This window comes from Phyllostomus hastatus, unplaced genomic scaffold (assembly GCF_019186645.2).
Source record: "Phyllostomus hastatus isolate PE091 unplaced genomic scaffold, TTU_PhHast_1.1 phas_contig_86, whole genome shotgun sequence".
NCBI classification, from domain to species: Eukaryota; Metazoa; Chordata; class Mammalia; order Chiroptera; family Phyllostomidae; genus Phyllostomus; species Phyllostomus hastatus.
Window position 1 is genome coordinate 18,208,649 of NW_025333977.1, and position 27,380 is coordinate 18,236,028.

The 27,380-nt window shown below is 35.3% G+C and overlaps 1 long non-coding RNA gene across 1 annotated transcript; it reads right to left on the minus strand.

Annotated features, from left to right (window-relative positions):
• Positions 1 to 236: 236 nt before the first annotated feature.
• Positions 237 to 27,380, minus strand: LOC123827547. Its single transcript, XR_006787229.1, has 3 exons — positions 27,193 to 27,380; positions 11,093 to 11,183; positions 237 to 411 (listed from the first exon to the last, which is right to left on the minus strand). It is a non-coding gene; the product is annotated as an uncharacterized LOC123827547 (long non-coding RNA).

Consider the following 27,380-nt stretch of genomic DNA (forward strand, 5'->3'; position numbering starts at 1 on the left):
ATAATAATTTTAACTATTAACTACTATGTGCGTACAGTATTCTGAACATTTTGGCTACATTTTAATATATTAACTCATTTAAAACTGAAAACCACCTTTTAAGTAAGTACTATTATTATTCTTATTTTATGGTGGAGGAAATTTAGCCACAAAGTGTTTAAGTAGCGTGCAAAAAAATCATACAGGCAATGAAGGTGATTTCTAATATAATTTTATGCAAACACTATTACATTTGGCAATTTTGTGCATGAATAATTTAATTGCAAATTTTGCTTATTATCTTAATATGTCCTTGCAGAAGTTAAGTAACTCAGTATGACTTGTGCAAGATAGTGGTTTTCTTTTCTTCTTTGCAGTCTTCTAAAATCCTCGCACTATAGCTGTTGAATAAGAATAGGTTTTCAACAATTCCTGCAAAAAACAGAAAATGTTTTTACTCAGAATAAAACTGAACAAATCCCTGGAGCCAAGAGATCAGACATGCATACCTGGATGTGGCATGTGTTTAAAGTGGATTTCTTGACAGGTTTTATAAGTGAGCCCAACTCTGCAGGCAATACAATTATTTAATAGTATGGTAGCAGCTAATATAGAAGTGCCTGAAGTCAGTTGCATCAATGAGACAAAACAAAGATTTTTAAAGTGAATGAAGAATGAGTGATGGGGGTCTGAGCTAGCCTGCTATGTGACACAGATTCAGGAAGTTCCCAGACCACACTCCAAGGGGCCGAGTCCCAGGGCCGGGCTCCTCAGGGACTTGTTATTCCATCATGTATACGGTTTATCTTTTTTTCCAATTTAATAATGTTCAATGATACCTTTTACTTTAAGCTTATTTGAAAATGTGTCAAACATAGTTTTTTGACATCTATTTTCATATAATTAACATCATCAATTATTTTTCTTTGACTCTAATTCATCTAACTCACTTTTGTTGTAAAGGCAAATTAAATTTGTCATGGAAATAGTAACAAAAAATGGACAAAACAATTATACAGATTTTTTACATTTATTATTTTTCATGAAATAATTACTTCAACCAGAGTTTTTCCAAAGGATGTATACTTTTATGGCTAAGGTACATGTGACTAACTACCTGCACAAAATATTATCAATTTATCCTCCCACCAGCAAGCTAAAAAATATGTCTCCTTCATGCTCAAAAGACAGACAAGAGTCTCATGCTTTCCAGAGGGAAGCAGGGGAATAGCAAAGGGGGTCAGATATATGGTGACAGGGAAGGATTTGACTTTGGGTGGTGGGATCACAATGCAGTGCATAGATCATGTATCAGAGAACTTTATACTTGAAACATATATAATCTTATTAACTCTCACCTCAATTAATTTAATGAAAGAAAAATGAGCTATCAAACTATGAAGACATGAAGGGAAATTAAATGTGCATTACTAAGTGAAAATAGAGCACAGATGTTAATGATTTCAACTATATGATGTTCTGGAAAGGCAAAGCTGAAGATATAGTTAAAAACATCAGTGGTTGCCAGATTTTGGGTGGAGGGAGGGATAAATAGACAGTAATACTATGATATAGGATTATACTCTGATTATTTCAAAACTGTGGATACATGTTATTATCTGTGTGTTCAAACTCAGACAATGTACAACACCACGAGTGAACCTTAATGTATACTGTGGACTCTGAGTGATGATGATGTGTCAACATAGGTTCACCCATTGTAACAAATGTCACATTCTGGTGGGGGATGTTGATGATAGGTAATACTACACATGTGTGGAAGTGGGGATATGTGGGAAATCTCTGGACTTTACTCTCAATTTTGCAATAACCTGAAACTGCTCTAAGAAATAAATATTATTAAATAAAAATACAGTTGATTATTGTTCATTTCCCATTTTTTTAATTTTACTTCACAAAATAAAAATTTACATTTAACTGGTTTGCTTATTACTGTGATCAATTATATTTTCATGTGTTTATTAGTTTCCAAATACTACTTTTATTTAGATATAATTTTCAACTTACAGAAAAGTTTCATAGCAGAATAAATAAGTCTCATATACTTTTACCCAGAGTCACAAAATGTTAATATTTTGTCCCATTTCCAACAGCATGCTCTTTTTTCATATATATCTAAATGATAATTCAGATATGTGCCTATTTTTTCTGAATCATTTTGCTGTTATTTGCTGACATCATGTTGGGTACTGCCCTGCCTGGTATCAGAAGCTGTAACCACCACCACCTCCCCCTCTTCCCCCCGCCAAGGCTAAGGCTGAGGGAACGACCTTGGACCCTAAGCCACCGAGGAGACAAAAGCTTATCTCCCTGGCAGGAGCACCACTTCTGCTCCTTTTACTTCACCCTGCCTGGCCCCCAATGCTTGGTCGGTTAGCCAATGACGGGTAAGATTCCCCAAGGGGGCAATGATCTAAGACAGGCATGATCATGTGGAAGGCCTTCAAGGAAGGATTTTGGGGGCTACAGCAAAAGGGGGTGATGGACCCTCGCCCCTTGGCTTTGACATAGCCAGAGTCCTCATTGTCTGCAAGAAAACCTCCTAATCTCTTGGCTGCCTTACTTTCCTTGCTCCACCTAAGCCTGAAACAATGACGGAGGGTGGTGCAGCTCTGTCCTGGAAAGGGCGGGTTCCCTGGGTGATCAGGCCTAAGAAAGAATATGTAAAATCCTGTGAAACCTGAGTTGTTTAGAATGCTTTCAATTAACTGATAAGTGTCCAAGGAAGAAGTTAAGTTTGTTCCTCAAAGTTTTACAGCCCTTTAGCTATCTGACCCTAACTCAAAATAGGCCCTCAGAGTTCTTTGTTATCCGTTGTTTGATCCTTACTTCCTGGCAATGATTAATGAGATTTACCTGAGTTCTTGTGCAAACAAACCCAATAAAAGCCATTGAGGAACAGACTCTTGGTCCTTCTCCTCTGAGAGATTGGCCACCTTTCCTCCCCAAGCAGATCAGGTCTTGGTAGACTTATTCTCATCCATGGCAGATGGGGGGGGGGCTCCTGTAAGATCTATGGATACAACCTGCTCTCTGACTGTATAAATAAGGGAATTCAATCAGCAGTCTAATAAATAGAAAACACAATTAAATAATGCTCTTATTGAGGAATGATTCTAGTTTAAGAAGACACCTAGTATATATAAAAGGAATAATATGTCAGAAAAGAATTCACAGACCCCGATGAAAATATTAATACAGACAAGTATTAATTTGTATTAACAAATTTATATTAAAATCTTTAGGTGTACAATTGATATGGAACTGGAGATTCTATATTCCTGAGAAACCACACAGTTTACATTAAGAATTTCATAACTTAAGCAAAAGGTAAAACATAGCATCATGGATGATGGAATCAATAGAATATTGGGCACATAGCAGTCCTTAATATACTTAATTTATTTAAATTGAACTTTTATCAAACTTTAAGATATGACTTATACTTTACATAAAATAAAACAAATAAATGAACAAAATAAACTATATCACAATGAAGTAACCAAGTGACTCCTGAAGTTGGCACGTCCCGGCCTGGTCATTTCAACAGAACAGGTTCTGGGTGAGACTGGACAGCACGTCCGGGACCAAACCAGATGCAGTGGGTGGCACAGGATAGAAATGGGTTGGGATGCCAGAGAGGATATTTGGGAGTCACATTTGAAGATCTAAATAATTTCTGGGCATTAGATTAATGTGGTGAGAATAATGAGAATAAGGAGAATAATGTGGTGAAAGTTCTTGGTTAAAGGAAGTGAGTCACAGAACATTATGAAAATATAATCCCATTACAGTATGCATACACACACACACACAGAAAGATTTGGAAAGACATGAATTAAGATATTAACAGTGGGCCCTGGCTGGTGTGGCTCAGTGGCTCTGTATAATAGACAGATAATATATTATATTATCTGTAATGCATGTGTATCATTACTATAATTATTATTTCTATATCCTCAAATAGAAAGTGAAATATAACTATAGTCAAAAATTCCAGCTTGCACCTCATGTTCAGATGATCTAACTGGAGTTTTTGTCTTGTGTTAATTGAGATGTTGAAGAATTGAAATGATACAAAGCTGCCCATTTGACATTATTGAAATTAATATGTATGTATGGAAAAATAACATAAAGGCAAAAAAAGTTGCACTGTGAAGACGGTGAGGCAAAGAGATTTTATGGTGAGAGGAAGTGAATAAAGTGAGAGGCACTAAAATTTAAGAGAAGAGAGTGATATGGTCAGCTGTCCTCGAGCAGAAATTTTGGGCACAGTCATTGGAATGACTTTAGGAAAGTTCGGTCTTTGTGGGGAGGTGTAAATCCCTCCTGAGAATCCTCAGAGATGTTAGTAGAGACTAACATTGTTTTCCAATGATCTCAAGCAAGTGTGTTAATCTGTGTGTGTGCCCCCAATAGAGACATTGGCTGAAAAAATAGGCAGACGTGGGTCTAATATGAGGGGAAAAAGAGACTTATGTAATGTAAAATAAAGTTGTTATGCTACTATATTATAAAGTGGACATTATAACATTTGACTCTCCATTTCTACAAGTATAATTTGACAAGTTTCCAGTTTGTATACAACACATTTCAATAAAAATAAGCTTTTATAAAATATTTTTGACCATTTTAAGAGCACATTTTGGAGGCATACAGTGACTTCTGAGATAAGAGTTGCAAAAAAGCAACCGGTGGCACTTTCCCCACTAAGTTCTTGCCCTCATTCCCAAGTAATCTCTTCTCATTTTTTCCTTCCAGATAATCTTCTGTCTTCTCTGCTGTATTTAGGGATACCTCTTTTTTTTTCTTTGATTTGAAATTTTGTTTTAATTACTCCAGGATGATTTTGCAAAGACCAAAAATAGACTTTATTTTGGGGAAGAGTAAGAAAAATAGCCAAAGCCACATGTAGAAATTGTGAACTGCTGAGACTCATTTCTGTTTTGCAACTAGCTTACAAATGCACTGCCAAGTAGTCTGACACTTAGCTAAGCATTGGATTGCCAGTGCATTACTTCAGTTACTAAATATAATCAGGGCATTAATAATTAAACTTGTTATGTCTTATTACAGTCAGTGTCTTCATATTGTTTTTCAGTGTTTTCATATTTGATGATTACATTTATGGAAAGATTTTTATCATGCAAAGAAAATGTATTCAGAGTCTATTACTAAATATGGAGAAAAGTATTTTGTTGAACATGAGAAAACTTACATTAAGATAATTTGCTGCCTCCAAGTAATGATTCTACCTTTGATTTCTTTCTTAAACCCATCAGATGCCCCTTTAGTCTTTCTCTGTATAATCATTTTTCTGATGTCAGATTTCTGGTTTTGTTTAAATGATCAATATTATATAAAACAGATTAGTTCTGAAAATTCTAAGAAGTATGATTTGAAAGGGTGACCTATCTAGACCTTACAAAGTATTCCTCTCCAGGTAAATTGATATACATATCTAACTAATTTTTATGCAGTAATTGTTAGAACTATGGATGTATAAGCTTTATGGACATAGAAAAGTGATTACTTCATTTAAAACATCTAAATAGGTCAGTGAAAGTGGTCAGACAACAAAAGAAAAGGTGCTCTTAGAGTAAATACCTTAATATGTAGTTCCTTATATGTTAATTTTCTTGTGTCACCTTCTTATATTTGAGTTGATAAAATGAATGTCAGTTTGCTTATCTTTGTATTCACAGCACTTTGTGAATTCGTTGGCACCATAGTAGGTACTGTATAAAATCTGGTAGTTGTTTTAATGTAAATGTAAATGTAGAAAACATAATTTTTCCCAAAACCACTTTAAATGTACAGTATGTGTATTTCACTAAGAGTTTCACTGTTAGAAAGAGAAACCATACTTAAAAAAAAAAACAAGAAATGTTTCTCATCACTAGAGATATCTTTTGCAACCACTCATCTGTTATAGGTGATTATCTGCTCCAGGATTTGTCAGTCCCTTTCCTCGAAGGAGCTTTCTCGACCAGTTCAATTCCAGCTGGATACACTCAATGCAGCAATTTATAAGGTTAGTTATACCTCTCTTGTCTAAGGAATAAAATTGAAGATCTGAAACGTGAAATTTGGGAAGGTGTTCTTGAACTAGTCATATGCATCTCCAAGTTGAGTTCAGCTCTTTGTGGGAGCCATGAAATGCAATGGCAAAGAGGGACTTAATGGAGCTTACTGGTAGACCACGATTAGCGCTCTTATGCATTGGCAATTATAACTGAAATCCACACCTTGCTATTCTTGCTTTTACAAAAATCTGTATAAGATTTCAATGCACTCAAACTTAAGAACAGCTGATTACTTATGATACTTTGAAGGCAAACTATTAGTGGTATTTTGAGAATATTTTTATGAGAACTTAAGTTTTCACTTACATTTTACATTATGTAATGGGACTCAGTTTTTTCAATCTGCAGATTTGTATTATATTTGTCTGGGACACTACTGGTAAAGGCCTTTTTTCTGCACATAATTATTAATAATACTGTTTTTTTTTTACTCTCAGGAATTTAAAGACAAACCATATAGGCCTGTATAGATAGGTGAAAATGAGCCAATGAGAAGTATTATACATATATAAGTGGTAAAAAAATAAATATGAAGTCAGAGTTTTCAGTAACATCTTTTTCTGTAATGATATAGCTGTTAATGACTTGTATATATTCAATCCAAGTGAAGAAGAGTATCCTTTCGTATGAGGTCACTCTATAAACAAAGCATGATTTTCAAAATCTCATTAGAGTAATTACTTTTTACCATATTTTCTTCAATGCATTGCCAAAGCATTTCTTCACCTAGAAGGATAAGCCTGACATAGGAAGGATTTATTGACTCTGTAGTCTGGACTGTGACATCGTGATGAACACAAGCCCTGCTTCTCACCACTCACACTTCACCTTACAGGGTTGCAGCTGTGCTTAGCAACAGAATGCCAGATGGCATGGGGACATCAATTGATTAGTACTCAAGAACAATGTCACCTACCGAAACAAACCACAGACAAATTGACAAAGACAATGCTATGTTTGCAGGCCTGAATGATGAAGCCCTTTAAATAGGTTTATGCCTGCAGTCTTTAAATGTGTGCTGCTTGGAAAATTTTGTTCTAGGGAGAAGGGAGAATCTTAATTATATAACTATGCGTGTTTTTCTGGGAACTTTTCTTTGATGCTTAATCCTCTTTACTCGCCTGCACATCTATAAGCATAATATAACATATTAAAGCTATTTGTTGTCTGTCACTGCAAATCCAAAATTACCTAAACTCTCTCTTTAAAATGCATCCTTAGCCACCTTATCGTGGGCCAGAGACAATGGCAAATAGAATTACCTAAAGAGTTCTGGAATTCAAAAGCTGTCAGCGTGAGTTATCTGTTCACAAATAATGTCTTTTCTGTATGCCTTGTTTTATAGAAGGCATTTATTATCATGTTTGGCATCGTATGTAGCATACCTTGAATCATTTGCATTCAGACCTTGGATACAGGCTCTACCCGGTTGGCCTTAGAATAGATGCAATGTTTGAAAAGCACACACACCAGGTTATTCAGCTTAATTTCAGTAAGTAAGTCAGACTGATTTTTCAAAAATATTCTTGGGGAACTTTTTGATTGTTGTAGCTTCATCTCAAATTTATGTGAATTGATGCTAGTACAAATAGTGAAAATTCTATTTCAACAAATGTAGTGTACTGCTGCTTTTATAAAATTATGGGTTGCCTGTAACTGCAACCCATAACTTACCTGTTTCAGGTAAGTAGGGTGCATTTACTTAAGTGCAAATATAATATTACTCTGGACTCAAAATTGATCTACTGTCTTGGATTTCTGAGTTACTTTCACTGAAATATTTAGTAAACACAAAGTTTAAGCATATTATTACTGCCATTTTCTACTTCAGTGGTTCTTTCCTCACCTTGACTTTCTAGTTTGATACCTTTGTTCAAAGCCAAGCTTTCTAATCTTCATGGGAGACATTGTCCATGCACATCTTATTTTCATTGAACTTGACCCTGACATTCACTCCCGAACTGCTGTCTGCTCAGCTGCACCTACCTGGTTTGGCTTCATTTTAGATCATCGGGCTGGTACTCACAGGTGATGACTAGATAGCTCCCCACTGTCTCACATCACAGTTACCAGGTTCTGCTGCTCCCTGTTTCAACTTGGGGCACCTTGCATCTACCATTTCTCAACATTGCCATGTTCTTAAAGAGCACCTGTAGCTCTTGCATGTTTCAAGAAAGCTCTGTTCAGCTCTCTCTCTGCCTATGAATGTCAACCTGCTACTTCTACTTTTCTGTTGCTCTATCGTGCCTCAGGCACCAGGTCTCCCCTTTTAGCTTGTTCTTTGCCCTATCTTGCATTTATTTTTATCCCCCTTCCCACGTCACCCCCATCACCCTGCTACAGAAGTAAGGGTGTTGGCCCCTTATCAGAGGGCTACCCAATATCTTAACAAGCTCTCTATTCTATATATTTATATTTCCATCACTGCTTACACATTTACTTACTTTCTAAGCCACAGTAAATCTGTCTTAATTTTTATATATATCCTTTCTACACTTTGGCTTTGACAAAAAGCTATTCTCAGATTTCTAAATTCTATCTTGATATTTGAAAAGAAATTTCTATAAAGTAACAAAAAAGCAAATTCTATTATTTTCCTGTAGACTAAAAAAATACTTTCTGATGTGAAACCAAAAATTGATCAATAAATACTTTATTTAGGCTTTAAATGAATTTCCTCTGATACAATGTATATTATTATTTCAATGGGTATGGAAGTTATGATACAACTGAGATAACAGTAGAATACTGTTTTCATCTGCAAAAATATTACTTCAATTTCATCCTATCCCAGTAAAATGTTGTTTCCTTGAAAAAGACACTTAATCTTATATAAAGATGTCATTTCATTATAGAAATTGAAAGCTAATGTTATCAACTTAATTTTTCTGTTACTTACCATGCTTCCAAAATGGAAACAGTAGAAGACACTGTGTCTCAAATAAATTGTGCATGGGAATCACCAGAAGGGCTTGCTGCAGCAGATATCTGGGCACTACTCCCAGAGGTACTGATTCAGTAGGTTTGCAGTAGGAGCAAGAATGTTCATTTCCTTCTCTAGTAAGTTTGCCAGCAGCACAGGCAAAGTTTTCTCTGAGCAATTGTCTATTCAATTGTGAGTCACAATTGCATCTGATATAAGAGTGATGCCAGTGTCCTCCCATCCTGAAATATGACAAGAGTCTGTTCTCACTTCCCAAGACATCTCCAAAGTGACCTAGTGTCCACATTACCAGCTACACATGTTCTTCCTGTCCTGCTTCTAGAGACCAGCCTTGCAACCTCTTCAAATATTCTTTAGGCCACAAAACTTAGGAACTGAGCTGTACAAATTTGTATTATATACCTGAAAAGAGGTTCCAAAATTCAGAAAGATGCTTTCAAGGTTTTTTTTCTTTTTTTTAATCCTCACCCTAGGACATGTTTGTTGTTGTTTATTTTTTTTATTTGAGAGAGAGAGAGAGATCAAGGTGAGGAACATTGATGAGTTGTCACCTGTATGCATTCTAAATGGGACTGAACCCACAACCTAGGTATGTGCCTTGACCAGGAAATGAACTGCAACCTTTTGGTGTATTGGATGACACTTCAGCCAACTGAGCCACCTGCCCAGATTATTTTCTATGTCCTTTCTTTCTTTTCTTTCTCCTTTCTCCTCTCTCTCTCTCTCTGTCTCTCTCTCTCCTCTCCTCTCCTCTCCTCTCCTCTCCCCTCCTCTCCCCTCCCCCTCCCTCCCCCTCCCCCTCCCTCCCCTCCCCCTCCCCTCCCTCCCCCTCCCCCTCCCTCCCCCTCCCTCTCCTCTCCTCTCCTCTCCTCTCCTCTCCTCTCCTCTCCTCCTCCTCCTCCACCTTCTCCTCCTCCTCCACCTTCTCATCCCACTTTCCCTTCTCCTCCTCCTCCTCTCTCTTCTTCTTCTGAATAATCAGTTTCTTCTTCCATGTTTTACTGTGGTTCTCCCCCTAAAGCATTATGACCTTGGGTTCAAATGACTGTGTTTCTAACTCTCTCTCTCTTTCCCTCTCTCTCTCTTTACCCTAAGGGTTGGTAATAACTCTCTCATGCTGACAATAGTCTCCATAAGCAACAGGTCTTGGATGTTCACACATTCATTTCTGAGCAGCTGAGTTCTTTCCTTATATATCACTCCAACTTCATACATTTTCTGGTGTTATTAAAAAGATTTACAAGAGGTCTAGAAGTAAATATTGAAGCTCCCACATTTGTCATTTTGAATGGTGCTCTAAATTCTTGCCACATAAGCAAGAATCTTCTCTTTGTGATGACTCATGGGCAACCTTGAGGAAATTGTTGATAATGGCCTTTATCAGCCAACGAGGAGAAGAAGTTGTAACCTATGTGACACCTCCACCCAGCACTTATGAGGCATGCCTTCATGTGGGAGCTGATGTGCCTCAATCATGGTCATGGATCCCATTAGCTCCACAATGACAGTGTGACCCAGGCTGGCTAGGCTTATCATGCGGCATTTCTTTCTCCATGTACAGCCTCCAGAAATCTTATTTCTTATTGCAGTGTTTGGTGTCTTCTTCCAGACCTCATTCCAGGCCAAATGAGATCATCTTTCTGGGGTTCAAAAGCCTTCCTCTGTTACCTCTCCAATTCTTGTTGTGACATAAGCTCACATTTTACCATGTTAAATGCATAGTAACTCCACTTTTGCTTTCTAGGAATATTTTATTCTCTTCATAAAGCTCAAACTTTATAATCAAAAACTTGGACTTTGAAATAGACTTCTAAAGCCTATACTGTAAGGGTATCTTTCTTTTTTTTTCTATTCCTCCATAATAAACTAAATTTCTTGAAGCAATGTGCATAACCCAGGTGGAATCTGTATCTTCTGTAACTAAGGCACATCAATTGTTTGCTCTAATTGCAGATAAAGACTAGCCAAGGTCTGATAATTAATGTAAAATGCCAAAAACAGTATTTCAGTAAACAATGCTTCATATCAGACACATGCCAACATTTTATAAGAGGATACTGACCTCTGAGTTGTTAAAACATGATAATCCAGATTATCGTTTCCTTCTGTGATAGACGCAGCATTTTATTAAACATCCAGGACCAGTGCTTAACCTGGTGATTTGAATATAAAAGTCTTAATATATTTTGGTTGAACAGATTAACAGAAGACAGAGATGTACACACTAAAGACATCTTGGTCACTTTAACGTTTTACATTCATACAGAAAATGGCAATGATATGAGGTTCCGGGGGTTAATTTATGGCAGAGGTTCTTAAAGTTTGGGAATTTGGGATACTTTTATATCCTTAAAAATTTTTGAGGATTCCAAATAGCTTTTTATATGACTTGTAGCTATTAATATTTACAATGTTAGGACTTACAACACAAATTTTAACATATTTATTAATTCATTTAAATAGATATAAACACACTATATGTTTGGTGTTTTTCCTCTTTTTTAAAAAATTGTTGCTCAAATACAGTTGTCTCACAAAATAAATAGATTTTTCAGATCGTAAACAAAGTTAATCAGAAAAGTAGCATTAACATTTTTGAAAATCTTTTAAAAGTTTGTCTTAATAGAAGATAGTTGGATTCTCATATCTGCTTCAGATTTAATATGTTGTAATATCACATGTTACATGGCCTCTGGAAAGTTCCACTGTACACTCATGAGATAGTGAGTGTGAAAAAGGCAAATGAGGTCTCAGTGTTATGAAAATAGTTGTGACCTTGTAGAACCCCTGAAAGGGTCTCCATAGAAACCCAGGGATTTCTACACCATATTTTGAAAACTGTTAGTCTGATCATTTCTTGGTTGTTTTCTTGTTTTGTTATAGCTACTAAACACAATACCTCAAAATAAAGTAAATAAGTAAAAGTAAAGAGTAAAGAAAAATTAAGATACAAAGAAAAAATGTTTTTTCTCCTCATATCTATTTAATCTATCCTTTGAAAATTTTTCTGTATATTTTTAACACTTTTCTTAACAAAACTATATTTAACTTGAAATATAAACTGAAGGAAAAAAATACAGCTTCCACAGTTTTCTATTGAACCAATAAATTATTATGTTCCTTTAAATCAGAAAATGACTGTTTATGGGCCACATTAAAGAAATAAAAATATTAACAATTTGTAAGTTCTAGTTTTAGTATTAACTGTCACAATTTTCTCAATGCAAGTCCCTGAGAGTATTTAAATTTTTTAAATGGATACATAAAATTTACTTATGTCTCTAAAAATACACCTTTTTAAACAAATCTCAAATGTACGTAGTTAAAGAGTGCCCATAATTTATCTCAGAAATGTAAAACTGAAAGACAGTTGATGCATAATTGGAATCACAATTCATCCCTATTGTTTCCTGGATTTAAAGTTTATTGATGACTCCTAATACAAGGAATATGTAGACAAATGAGAATTTCTCATATGTAATTTTGAAATATCTTAAATTAGTTGACATAATTAGTAATATTTATATATGTTCCCTATGGTTCCATATCTACTCCACAGAATTTTTAGAAAGTGTCTACATGGCAATTTGTGAGCAACAGACACACACAGAGACAAAGAGACAGGCTGTAAATATAAGGGATGGATTAGAAAATGCTAGGTCCTATGTATGTTCCCACAGGTAAATCGGAGCAGCCCTAAAACTGTGTTCACATTTGATACTCAGACACCAGAATATTAGAGAGTTAGATATTCCATAATTAAAGAACCAAGAAGTAGATCGTTATGATACATGTTTCTGTCAGTGATTCCTATTCATATTATATCAAGTGATCTATCTGCCTTCCTTGGGAATCATCACTCAACCTTCTAAGTCACTAGCTCCCTGTCAACATCATCTTAAAGCACTTTATAGCTCATGTTGATTAGGTTTGTGGCTTTAGAATACATACATATATACACACACACACACACACATATACATATACATGTATACATATATTTGTCTGAATTGTCTGTTTTACCTGGTATTCTGTAACCTGCATTTCAAGGAGAATTAACATAGCACCACAATTCACATGTCTTAATACAAATATCTTATTTTTTACTTCAAATGGTATTTTCTCCATATAACAAGATGAAGTTTTTCTCCTGAGAGACTGGAGAGTTCCATGACTAAAAATTAAAATTGTATTGAGATCTGTAAATCCAGTTTTGTAAATACCCTTAAGCCCAGAGTATGTTTCACTTCTTTGGTTAAAATGAATGAACTCTAAATTAATATTTTCTTTCAAAAATTTAGCTGAGAAACATTTAACCCTAAAGCTTAAAACCACCAAATATAACAAGTCCATTTTGTGGGGAATATATCACCCTTAAAGCAAAGCACAACATAGCACTAAACATTACTGAAAGCAACCGCACCATATCAATGCCTTTCACAACAGAAGGCTGTGTCCTTCTCTGAATGTACAAGTGGTATGTGATCATGAACATCGCATTATAAGCATCTGTGCAAAGTTCCCAGATTCATGCCATGATTTCTACATATTGGATAATTTATCATAGTGCCATCTGTTTCAAAAACATAGTTGCCAACATAGATGGATTATCAAAAAATACATTATTTTGTCTTTATGTAAATGCTTCTGACGATATGTGCATGCAAATTCTGCTGAGATCATTAGCTTTTAAAGGCAAAATAGCATTGTAAAGATGGCATAACCATAAAAATAAATATAATTTCAATCAAAGCAATAACTAAACAAAAATCATCACCAAGTATCAGTCATTCTGATCAGTATATGAAAAAAAATGTTTGATAATAACAAAATAATTTGGGGGAGGGAATCTAGATGTTTTTCCTCTCTCTCCCATTTGCATTTGGTATCCTTTGAGCATAAACTTATTTCCTTAGAATCAAAGTGTACATACATGGTTGGTTATTTTGTTTATAAATACAAGTGCTGTCCTCTAACACTAAGGATTATGTTGTAAGTGATCAACAGTGGAAATAGAAGGTAGCTACCTAAACTATTACATATCACAATTTTTTCGAAGCATAACCTTAATTGTAGCTCATAGAAATTCTGACTAAAATGGGTTTTGAAGTCAGCGAGTCCAATTCCTTTTTATGGTTGGAAAATTGTTATCCAAAGTAGTTAAATATTTACTATGAGAGAAATAGTTGTATTAGTCAGGGTTCTCCAGATAAACAGAACCATTAAGATATGTATGTATATACAATTTTATTTTAAGAACTTGGTTCACATGATTGTAGAAGTGCAAGGCCAAATCATCAAGACAGGTCAGCAGGCCTGAGACCCAGGGGAGGATCACAACCCAAGTTCCAAAGCAGCCTGCTCACAGAATTTCTTCTTGCTCAGGGAAGGTCAGTCTTTGTTTCATTTATACCTTCAACTTTTTGGAAGAGGTTCATCCACATTATGAGGCTAACCTGCTATGCTCAAAGTTCAATAATTTAAAAGTTAATCTCATCTAAAAAACAGCATCACAGAAATCTCCAAAACAATGTTTGGTAAAACATCTGGACTCCAGGGCCCACACAAGTTGACACACAAAAAGAAATGATCACGCTAGTGTATATGCTGTGCCTTCAGGGTTCTATGAACAATGATCAGGGAACTGTTTGGGTAGTTCCACAGTATTTATTACACACCACCTACCCTTTAATGAGTCTGCTATGAGACTGTTCTTTTTAAAGTGCATTTTAAAAAGGTATTAAGTATATAACTTCTTTATCAACTGAACTAAGATGATCACTATATTAAATGACCAGTTTAAGGATGTTACATAAATATTAAATAAGAAATTTGTCTAGAATTTTCACACTGCTTATGAAATTTAAGTCTGATCTCAACTCTAGGTCTATTTTGAAACTAAAAGAATCTTAGTGTGTTAGAGTAAAAAAAAATTACACAAATATTTACACCACAAATCACAAATGTTGAAAGGAAGCTTCTCAAAGAGACTTTTTTAATAGTTACTGTGTTTTATTTTACTTTTTTTTAAATCATTCTTTTTTTCATAGTCTTTTTTTAAGATTTTATTTTTAGAGAGAGAATGGAGGGAGAAAGAGAGAGAGAGAGAGAGAAACATCAATGTGAGGTTGCTGGGGGCCATGTCCTGCAACCCAGGCATGTACCCTGACTGGGAATCGAACCTACAACACTTTGGTTTGCAGCCCGAGCTCAATCCACTGAGCTATGCCAGCCAGGGCTTATTTTACTTTTTTAAATTTTTCTTTTAATAGCTGATCAAGTACAGTTTTCTGCCTTTTACCCCATCCCAGCCCTCCCCACAGCTTTCCCCATCTCCCTCCCATTTCCGCCCCTCCATGTTATTGTCCATGTGTCCTGTATACTTGCTCCTGCAAACCCTTCCCCTTTCCCTCAGAAATTCTCTCCCCTCTCCTCTCCGGTTACTGTCAGTCTGTTTAACTAAAGGTAACTATCCATCCTTAATACGCCATTATTTTATATTTCTGTATCTGTATCTTTGCTATTCCTTCTCTGCTTCTCAACACATGCTTACTCTCTAAAACAAAATTTAACTATCTCCTGAGCTTGTAATTATGTTCTGGTGGCTCCCCTCCTCCATGCTCCCAGAGCAACTTGCATGTATCTCAATCCCACCCCCTCCTGTGACATAGTTTGGAAGCTTAGGTGAATCAATATTATTTTGCACAATAAATATTCTAACATATTTTGTTCTTTATGACAACTATATATTTCTGAAACTATAAAAAGAAAACTTTAAATATTTTAGGACTAGTCCTGGGCAGTTTTATTAAATGAAATAGATAGGATTCAACCTTTTGATGAACATAAGTCTAGATCTCACTATGATGTCTGTATTTGTTAATGCTTTTTATTTATTAGAAAGTAATACCTGTCCCATGTTATATTTTAAACTCAAATGTAAAAAAGTTTCACAGTTTTCTCATTTGCAAACAGTGAAAGCAGTGGCTTTTTATTTCAACATTAATTTTAATCAAGGTTGAATCAAAACGTTAGGGATGTATAATATTTATCACTCTAGTTGTAAAATATTTGATAAAAGGTATTGTGTTTTATTCACCCCTTTATTGGTGGCACATGTCATCTGTTGTCATAGGTACTACTCAGTGCTTGCTATTTTAAAAAGCACTCATAAATTATAAATACTGTGTGACTTTTATTAAAAAATTTGATTTTGGATTTTTACCCAAAGTAAACATAGTAAAAGTACATGTTTATTTTTCTATGTCTTCACACCATTTTTAAACACCCATTTGGCTACTAACATGTTTTTTATACTTCACTAAGTTTAGGGATCCCATGTCGTCTTTCTTTCTTCACATCAGAAAGAATTCTAATTTAAATATCTCATTAAAGAATGTTTAAAAACATACATGGATATGTAACAGGGTGCAGCCAAGAGGGGAGCCTCAAATAGGGATCTGTAATAAGATCCAGAAGAGCCTGGAGATAATTGGCTCCACACCACAGGGCCACACCTGCCCAGAATCTGGCAGCTGTAGCCAATTGTGGGAGGAGCCAGAAATGGGGCTTCAGAGGAAGATTGGCGCTGGGATTTAAACCGAGACACGGCAGCCACTGAAGGGGGAGAACCATGTGCAGCCCTGCAAGAGAGAACCACACAGCTTTAGCAGAGTGAAGACTCTCTCGGCCCTGAGGGAGAGAACCACGCGGCCTTGACGGAGTGGAGACTCCCATGGCCTGGGGAGAGAGGACCATGTGCCTTTGCCAGAGTAGGGACCCTCGCAGCTTTAGGAGATACGGTACTCTGGACTGGGCAAAGGGGGAAGGAAGGAAGGACTGTGTCTGTTTGTGGGTGCTTTAAGGGACTTTAGGATTTTTGGTGAAGACATTAGGTCCCTACTTTAAGTTTGAATAGCATTAAATAAATGTTTCCTTTCCTTTTCACAAATCTCTGGCATTGAGAGACATCTTTCCTCTGGCGGCAGACATAACTGACCTGGGGGCTTCTTTCAGTAATAGTATATCGTCCCAGGCCCCCCTTGTTTGTTCTGTAACAGATACATTGCCAATAAGTTTTTAAATTTACATAATACGTAACAAAAATTGATAGGGATAAATATAAATTCATGTTGATTGTCAACTGCCACACTTGACATTTAGGTACATTTTATCTTGAAATTTATAATAAATAAATATAAGCTTTTTATATGTGTATAGAATTTCATACTATAATAAACACATTCATTTGTATTCTCAAAACTGATTCTCTTCTCAAAAGTATGTGAGATGTTAGGGTACTTCTTAGTTTTAATGGAATTAAGATAATCTAATTAGCCCAGTTCAGTTTTCAAGCAGGAGCACCACCTGTCTTAGTTTAGAAAATGGCAGTTGTCCAATCTTGACTTAGTAAAATGTAGCTAGAAAAGTAGAGAAATGGCCTCATTGGTAAAAGTTTGGGGGCTGGGTTGGTATAGGAGATGTCTATTTATATGACAGCATCTTCTAAGTGTATTTACATAGGGAAGCCACTAAGATTTGCAAATTCGTTTTTTTTTTATCATCTATTGCTATATAGAAAATTCCCACAAACTTAAAGGTTTCAAACAACACACATCTATTATCTCCAAGTTTTTATGGTTCAGGAGTCTGGGCCCAGTTTAGCCACCTACATTACATAAGGTCTCAAAAGGCTGCAGTAGGGGTCTTGATTATCTGGAGGCTGGACTGAGAAAAAAATCTGTTTTCATATTCATATTTCCTATGTGTTTTCATTTCATAATCCAAGGTTTTCAAAACACTCATTTCTTTGTCGCTGTGGGATTGAGTGCCCAAGATGCTGTCTGGCTAGAGGTTGCAGGTCATTCACAGCTGCTAGAAGCTGCCCCCAGTTCCTAGCGATGGCTACAGTTCCTAGTCATGTTGGTTTTGCTCGGCATGCCATTTTACTCTACCGAGTCACGAAGGAGATTCTCTAGCAAGACAGCTAGCAAGATGGAGTGTTATTTAAAGTAACAGCCACAGGAGTGACAGCCATCAGCTACTTTTGCAAAATTTTGTTGATTAGAATCAAGTGACAAGTCCTGTTCGCACTGAGGCGGCGAATATTACACAAAAGCATGAAGTTCACTTGGCCGAGATCATGGCACAGGAGTAGAGGGACCCTAGGGTCTGTCAGCCATAGTTGGTAGGGACAGGTTTTGTCAGCCCCAGATGAAAACAGCAGAAGTTAAAGATTCTGTCAAGTCTTACACGACTAGCAAATGATGACGCTAAGACTTAAAAATAAATCTTTCTTGTTCCCAGAATAAAAACCTCAAGGTGATGAAAAGTTGATATCTAGCTCTTTTTGGCTCCAGGACTTCTGTTCTACATCGCAGTATCATGAGCCAGTTCAGTCCTGGCTCCATTCCCAACACCGGCTCCAATCTTGGCCTTCACCCAGTGTTCGCCACTGCATCTTGTTGGCCGGTGAATTGTTTCAGATGCCTGCACCCTGCACCTGCTTCTGGAATTCCACATTCAGAGAGGCAGAGCATGGGGAACAGGCCCCTGGGACAATGTCTGGAAAGAGAGATCCTAAAGCAAGCAGAAAATAACTCAATAGAGAGCAGAGGAAAATCTACTGAAGAACAGAGAAAATAATAGGATTAAAATAAAGAAAAGTGGGGTTTCTCCTCCTCCTTATATTCTACATGCTATATATTGGATTTTTTAAATTATAGACGTTATAAATAAAAAATTGTAGGTGGCAAATTAGTACCTTTGAAGGCTGCATATTTTAAGAATGTAAAAGTGAAGTGGGCTGCTGTCTACTTCCCTCCCTTTGGGCAGAATGACAAAGGTGATCCTTTGTGGATGGTGGACAAGGATGTGGCATAGAGATTAGAGATTAGGAACCCAAACCAATCACCAACATGAAGGGACCAGAAATTGAGGTATAGTCCTGAGGTATACTGAAGCCAAGAACCAGAGACAGCACCAGAGGAAAGGCTAAGCAGTAAGTCTTTCAGAGTGTTATCCTGGGAAAATACTTAATAACTACATTGTGCTTGAGGATGATTACTTGCTGTTCAATTAGCTGGCTGCATGTGTCAGGAGTGTAACCGACTCGCAGATGGAAGATGTATATCCTGTGGCATCAGGAAGTCCTGAATACCCTTTACTTTATTCATTCTACATGAGGCTACAGTCACTCATCACATAGAGCAGTGTGTAAGAGACAAAAATACCTGCTTTCATGGAATTTCTATTCCACTCAGGGGATTCAAGTGCCAACATACTAAATACACATATTATACAGTGATAGGTGATAAGTCCCATTGAAAACAAGTAACAGGAGAAGGGAGTCAAGAAGTGTTAATTATTGGAAAGTGACATTTAAATAAAACTCTAGAAGGAAGTAAAGGTGTGAGCTAAATAGATACACTCTGAGGTGGGTTCTGCTTGCTGTGTCTGAGGGATCACAAAGAACTAAGCACGTCTGGAGTGGACCAAGCAAAGGTAATTGTGGATGAGGGCAGAAAGGTTATGAAAGGTTTTATCATCTTGGACATGGTAAGTCATCATCAAGGTTTGGGCACTGACCCTGAGTGAAATGAGAAGCCACTGGAGATTTTACATAGACAATAGGAAGCCTGGAGAGATTTCATCATTGATATGTTACATCTACAAGCAGCTTTTAGTGTTCTCCAGAGACTGATTTCTGTCTCTACTCTTTCCTACCTCCAAGTAATAATAATCTCATTAGAGTTACAGGAATTTCCTGACATTGCATTTGTCTTTAATTCAAGCAACAGATAATCACTTATGTTCCTTTAGCATGGTTTGGGAAATAATGTACAAGAATTTACAAACACACCTTTAACCAAGCAGCACCTGAGGGGTACTTTATAATTTTACTTTATCCATGGTGATGTTTTGGTATTTTAATAACATCTTTAAAATCTAAGTCTGCAAAATATCTCTCGATGAATTTGTAAATCACCAAAATCCAATGATAGTACTCTGCATTACATCAGGTTCAGGACTAGGTCAGTGATGCCTACAGTTCATATTCTGATTTCACATATTTTCTTTCAACTCATTGTTAAATATAAAATGACCCTCCTTCATATTTCCAATTGTCCTGATTTTTCATACCTTCAATGTTCTCTAAACTTTTTTCCTCTTCTTTTCCCATTACTTTTACTCTCACAGGTATAGCCAATTATCTGGTTGCTAGATAAGAGCTATTGCTATGCATTTTTCCACTTGACTGAGCAAATCTATCAAAAGATACAAGCATTGAGGATTTTGTCTCTTTTTCCATCTCCATTTTAAACCAGTGTAAGACAGAGAGCACTTGCTACACAGATTTAAACCCTTTCCCAGTTGGGCCTTCCTTGGCCTGGAGTGAGGGTCAGTCCATTTGACTCTCATTTAAATTGTATCCACTAACATGGCCTTGGAAAGCTGACATTTTGGCCTTTTCTGGTCTTCTCCTTAATTTGTTAAGACTGTTGGGAGTGGTGAGGAATGTTTGTTGAGCCCCTTCAAATCCTAGATACTCTTTGTAGATTAAAGTTTTATGTTGGCTTGCAGACACAAGAAATTAGGAGCCATGGTAACTGTAAGAAGGAGATATATCACTGAGAAGCTATGATTTTCTAATGTTTTCAGCTATGGGCTACAATTCTCCTTATAAATCTCATTTCTAAAATGGTAATATGCTGTTACTAGGAGACATATTCTAGACTGAAAGGCTTAATCCATTTTGATTGAACTAGAAGAAACAAGCGTATAATTTTTGTCTCTGTTAAAAAAAACAGCAGTGTAAAACTCCATCATAAAATACAAACAAAAGACATGAACATGGATCACTCTATTTTTAATTGAAGAACATTTATGTACAGGGAGTTTATGCATCAGTTTTAATTGTATAATTTTGTGAGTTTTGACCAATGTGTAATCCATAAAACCAAAAGCTCAATCAAGACAGAGAACACTTCTATCACATCAGGAAGATTCAAGTAATTTTTACAGAATATGATTTTTCAAAGGGGTGGAGTACAACAAAAATAGAGACAGACCTAATTTAGAAAATATCAGAGTATCCAGGGTTAAGTATAGTTTAAAAACCATCCCTCATCACAAATCACATGGAATGTGGGAGGTCAGTGTCTGAATGTATGTCGTTCCTCTGCCTTCAGAGTGTTACTTATGAAAGTGTATGGTGCAAGTCAATGCTCTCAGACTGGAAAAATGAGAGAGAAGCCTAAAATATATAATGAAATAGGTTCCTAGAAACAATATGGCACGTATTCCAGTGCTTTTCAACCAAGATTTCCTTTAATCTCAGACCTCACCCATTTGTTAATTTGAAGGCAGAAATTTTCCCATGAGGTCCTTAGCCTTATTGTTAAACCAAACTATGGGGTAGGTGCAGGTTAGCTCAGTGATCAGGGTGTCTCTCCATATTATCAGTTGTACCTCGTTGGTAGCTCACTTGTTAGCGGTAAGTGAATAGCTTATCAGTGTGGGTCCTCTTGGCAGAAGAGCTTCTACCACCCTTGTAGTCTGATGTTTGCTTCCCCCACCCAGCTTTACTGAAATATAATTGACATGTAACATTGTGTAAGTTTAAGGTGTACAACATAATGATTTGATACATGAATATAATGTAAAATGATTATCACTAAACATATTTCATCATCTCACATAATTACCATTTGTGTCTGTGGTTTGAGAATATGTGAGATCTATTATTTTAACAACATCTATGTATATGATACTGTTAACTATAGTCACTATGCTATAATTTAGATCCCTGGAAGTTGTCCATATTAGAATCTGAAGGTTGTACCTTTTGACTAACATCTCTGTATTTCCCCCACCCTCAGCTCCTGGCAACCACCACTCTGCTCTCTGTTTCTATGTTTGTTTGTTTTTTAATCTACATATAATCGGTGTCACACAGTATTTGTCTTTCTCTGTTTGACTTATTTTACTTAGCATAATATCAAGATGTTTGCTTTTGTCATAAGGAAAGAAATATAAATTCACTCATGAAGATGAACAAATTACAGTTTCTAGACATTTCAGCTGAATTTTTACATCTAGATATAATTTGATATTTTGGTTTTTGCTCCCCTAAGATGGCTTAACAATCTGCAACACTTATAAAATGCAAATTTCTTTGTAAAATAGCTCTAAAGCTTTTGTCTTAGGAAAACAAAACAACAGCAAAAAAATTCAAACAAAACATAAGAGCAAATTAAATAAAAGTTTTTAAAAATGTTATCAAAGGAAATAGAAACCATTAAGGGAAGATTCTTCTTAATTTAGAGTGCTATGCTATATGCCTGTTAGACGATGATGATGATGATGATGATGATGATGATGATGATGGTGCCAAAGATGATAGCAGAACTTAACGGTTCCTTCCTAGTGCCAGACTCTGAATTAAATGCTTTGACTGCATCATCTCATTGCATATCTACCACTACTCTAAGATATAGGTAGCAACATTATCCATGGTTTGCAGTTAAATAAAGCAAGGCTTAGCTACTTAAAATAAGTAATGTCTGAGGTGTCTGAATGAAGAGTGGCAGGTGCAAGGTTCAAGCACAAGCTGTATGACTCCAAAGACCTTGAACTCAGTTTCCATGGCATGTTTTTCCATGTATAAACCATGAATGATCTACGTCAGTGTCAGTGGAAAATGGAGGCTCTTTGGCCTCACACTAAACCTTAAATATTTATGTTCAATGCTAATAATTAAAATTGACCAACTTCACATTAAATATTAAAGCACACTTTCAGTGCATATGCTCATTTAACATCTGTAGGTGCATCTGTAAAAACAGAGAATGAATACCAAGGAACCATTTCATCCTTAAAATACATTATTAGACTGAAACAGAGATAATCTGTGACTACTTGATTGTCTATGAAAATTGCCTAAATATCATGGCTTGATAGAGAATGACTTCTTTTTACTCTGTGTAAAGTTCTTTTAAATGCATTGTAATCCAGTGGTTCTCAACTATTTGCCTGTCCTTCCACACACCCAAGTAATACAATGCAGCCCTATCAGAAAGACTGACTAAAACAGTGATCGAAAATGAGTAAGGAAGAATGTGTGTGCGAAAAAGAATGTATTGGTGGAGGAAGTAGTTAATTAAAATGACTTCCCTATACCATTCTGATATAACACCTAGGTTAGCTGAGAATCTTTGATGTAATTTTTGTTAACAATTACTACTGCTAATTTCAATAACATGAATTTTTTTTTTCATCTTAGTGAAAAAAAATCATAGAAAACATTACTGGTGAAATTTATAAAAATATTTATCTATAAACCAAATATCACATATATAATAATAATATATACAAAACTGTCAGATATTAGCCAAGATGAGAGTCCTTTGTATCTTATTTTATTAAAAGGAAATTAAAAAATTACTTGCTATTCAATGAGGGGAAAATAATATACTTTCAATACAAAATTGTAGTTAATACTTTTTACCATGTAGTCAATATTTAAGAGAAAAAAGGTTTATAATATAGTGTCTATGCTGATACAGCATATGACTTTTATATGAATATAATGTATAGAAAATAGCCATTTCAGAGATTATTTTATAATTTAGTACTGTAAGTTCTAAATATTTTGATGCTGAAAAATCAATGATCAATTCCAGTTTAGACTGACAGATGTCCTCAAATTAAGATGTCAGATATTGAATTAATCATTTAAAATAAAATCATAATACCAAATGTTGCTACAAATTGTAATGGAAATTGTCATATCAATTAAGATGAAATCAGTAATGATCCATATGTTATAAAGTCATAATTGTACAGCTGAGTCATTACAGAAGCACTTAAGTTTTATGTGTTCATGAATAGACCGTTGACATTTTAACTCTTTTCCTATTTTTGGTTCTATAAAAATAGTGATATGAAAGAAAAATACACCATTTTTGTTACCAAATTTCATGGTGTTTTGAGATAAAAAATAACTTATTGCAAGTGGATACACCCTGCAGGTCTCCATAATCACAGCTCTACATCTCCATAAGAGTGCACGATTATCACAATATAGTGCACAGAGCCATCATTTTCTTTGTAACTTTTACAAAGCCTCGTGAAATCTTGCCTGTATTGAAGCCCTCTGTGAGCATTACTTATCAACCCTACTGAACTATAAGTTCTTTGAAGGTAGAGTCATAGTGTTCATCTTTGTTTTCATATTTGTAGCATAGAGACTTGAGAATGGTGGATTTTGAGTAAAAAAAAAAAGGAGTTTTCTGTGCCTGCTCTTTCCATAAATGCCTTGAGCAGAGAGGTTATAAAAACAGCTATTTCATTTCCATGCTATAAACCATAAGAGAGCCAGGACCTGTGGTTTCTGTAAGCCGTTATCACAGAACTGTACTATTTGTAGTTGTCATAAACACTTACTTCAATAATGGAAAAATTTAAAAAGCATTTTCTTGCGTGGATATGATTTCATTAAAAATTTTCAAGTTTCTTCTCTCCAATACATTGTGAGAATTACTTCATTTGCTTATTCATCACCTACCACATGCAAGGTTCTAAAGGAACAGGAGAGAAAAATATAAACATGTCCCCTGCAGCACGCACAGACCTTACCAAGCATCTCAGAACTAAAGCAATCAGGATTCAGTCTTAGGATGCTGAGGGAGGAAAGAAACATTGTAATTTAGGATAGAGGAAGTAAGAGGTGGGGTCAGGAATGTAAGACACTGCTCTGTGGGCCCCACCAAAGCAGTGCAGGATTCTGCTGTAATGTAGAGTTCTAGGTGCATTGTTTGCAAAGTCAGTTTCTGAAATAGAAATTGTGAATTATGCTTTTTAATATAAAGTCAGCTCTCCTTCTTGAACATTGCATATAATGAAACAGGCTTTTATTGTTATTAAGGATTTTGTAGTGCAGATCTTATGCTAAAAGAACCAATGTTAGGGGTTATGTAAGGTGGGAAAGGAGAGGCTGAAGTAGTAAACCTACTGGTGTCTCATCTGAGCATGGTTCCATGTGTCTGGAATCATGTCACCAATCCAAAGTCAGGAAATCTCTAAACTTAGTTCAGAGACAAGGGGTATGGATATACAAAGGTAGACTTGGTTAATAACCTAAATTAAGTGAATATCATCAAAAACTATTGATTTTGCTAAAGTACTTAATTTAGGTAACCCAAATTAGACTAATATGTTGTATATTAATTATCTAAATTATACTTACATTCTATGGAAATAGCTAATAACAGAATTAATCAATTTCTTATGTTAATTGAGAATTATAAATCAAATTATATCTTACATTTCTGTTCACATTGGCATTTTAATTATTAAACCGCAACAATTAGATATTTCAGTTAATAAGATTTCTTATTTTTACTAAAAGAGATCAAGAAAAATATAATAAAATTGATTTTTAATTCCAAACTACAAAATGTTTTTCTATGTAGCTAACCTTCTAAACAATACAGAGTGTGATCTTTAATGACTGTTTAAAAATGTAAATCTAGGACACATACATAGCATAATTATAATATACATGTAAACTTAATTAAATTTTACCTACAAAGAGGGAAATTTAGTTTAACACAGTTTAAAAATATGTATAATGAGTGCTGAAATAAAGAAATATTCCCTTTAAACATAGTTTCCCAGAGAAATTAGAAGTAGGATTATTTTCTTTTATTAAGAGAAACTGAACTTGACAAAATTTTCTAGTGCTCATCTTAGGCAGAACTCACTTCCTCTGTATCAGTAGTTTTTTGTGAGTTTTTATATGCATTCTCTCTGAATACAAGAAAAGAGAGGCATACTCTGCAATTTCTAAATAAAATCATCACTGTCAGAGTTTCACATATACCTTAATGGTAACTTTTCTCTTTTTGCTCCTACAACCCATTTAACTAATGCAATAAATACTTTAATACCTTCTGCTTTTGATTCCAGTAAAATGCCCTTGAGCCCCCTTCCTTTCTTTCATGGCAATATTAACATCTAAATATAATTAATAATCAATCTAACAGTTGGACTTGAGAATCTGTCTTATCTCCCCTTATATTTCTTATACAACTTATTTTAGGCTCACAAAGGACATACTTCTGAAAGCAGACTTAATGGACTCCCAAGAATGGGCTAGGGTGAGACAAGTATGAGAGGTGAAGAAAATAACACTCTCATGTCTTGAATATTGTCTTGACTTTTCAAAAATTAAGAATAAAATAGTTTCCAATAAAAATGAATATAAATTTTTCCTTAATCAGAGGAGGAACTTAGGATCAACTAAAAGAACCTCCAAATTCTTTTCATCTTGATTTCATCAGCAGAGTTAAATTAGAGAAGTCACTGTAACTCTAGTGGTGCATTAGGCAATTTTACAAACAAAAATTTAGTCATGCACTGGACTACTTTAAAGTTTTCATATAGTAGATATGCTAAATCTCCCCAACATTTCACCAATGTACAACCAATATTCTAAAGTGAACAAAATGTGTTCAAGCTTTTAGTCACATTGAAAAGGTCAATTTAAAATTTATATAATAGAATCAGCCTGCATTAGGAATCTATTTTCCAAATTACTGGTATGGGTGTTCTCGTAAATCTGAATGTTGACAATAAACTTTTCTGTAGGAAAATGGTCAACTCTAAATATATGAAATCAAAGCAGATTTATGCTGAGTCATCTTTGAAAAAGGCATGGTAATATTAAAGTCTGGTTGACAAGATTAAGCTCTTTTAATAAAGACTGAAGTGGAAGATGGTTAGTAAAGGAAGAACAGAGTGTCACATAAGTTAATTCACATATTGTATGTTCCGAGGACTGTGCTAATTTCTATCCTCCTGGTCATAAAATTAAATGAATAAACACATAAACATATAATAAACAAACATTCATAACACAGTTAAAACATATTAATGTAATAAATATATAAAGTATATTTATACATTCAGATATATTCTTGCTGTATGTATATACTGCAAGGCAAAGTGGGTGAGTGTAGCAGATAACAGTTTTCTACTTTAGATTGAGCTGTCAGAGAACATAGCTCTTGGGAGTTACTACACATGCTAATATCTAAAGGGTAAGAGGACCATTTCATGCAAAAAAATTTTAAAAAGTGAAGTGAGATAAAGATTTACCTGTTGAGAAAAGAAAAGCAGATCATCTGGACTGGCACCTAACAATGAAGAGAGTAGTCAAAATTAATTTCCAATTATTTGAGGGCAAAAATAGTGCCACCTTTGATTCTTGTCTAACACCTCCATATATAAACTACCAGTAGTTCTTATAGGAGGCACCTTCCAAATATTTTCATGTCTGCCCTCTC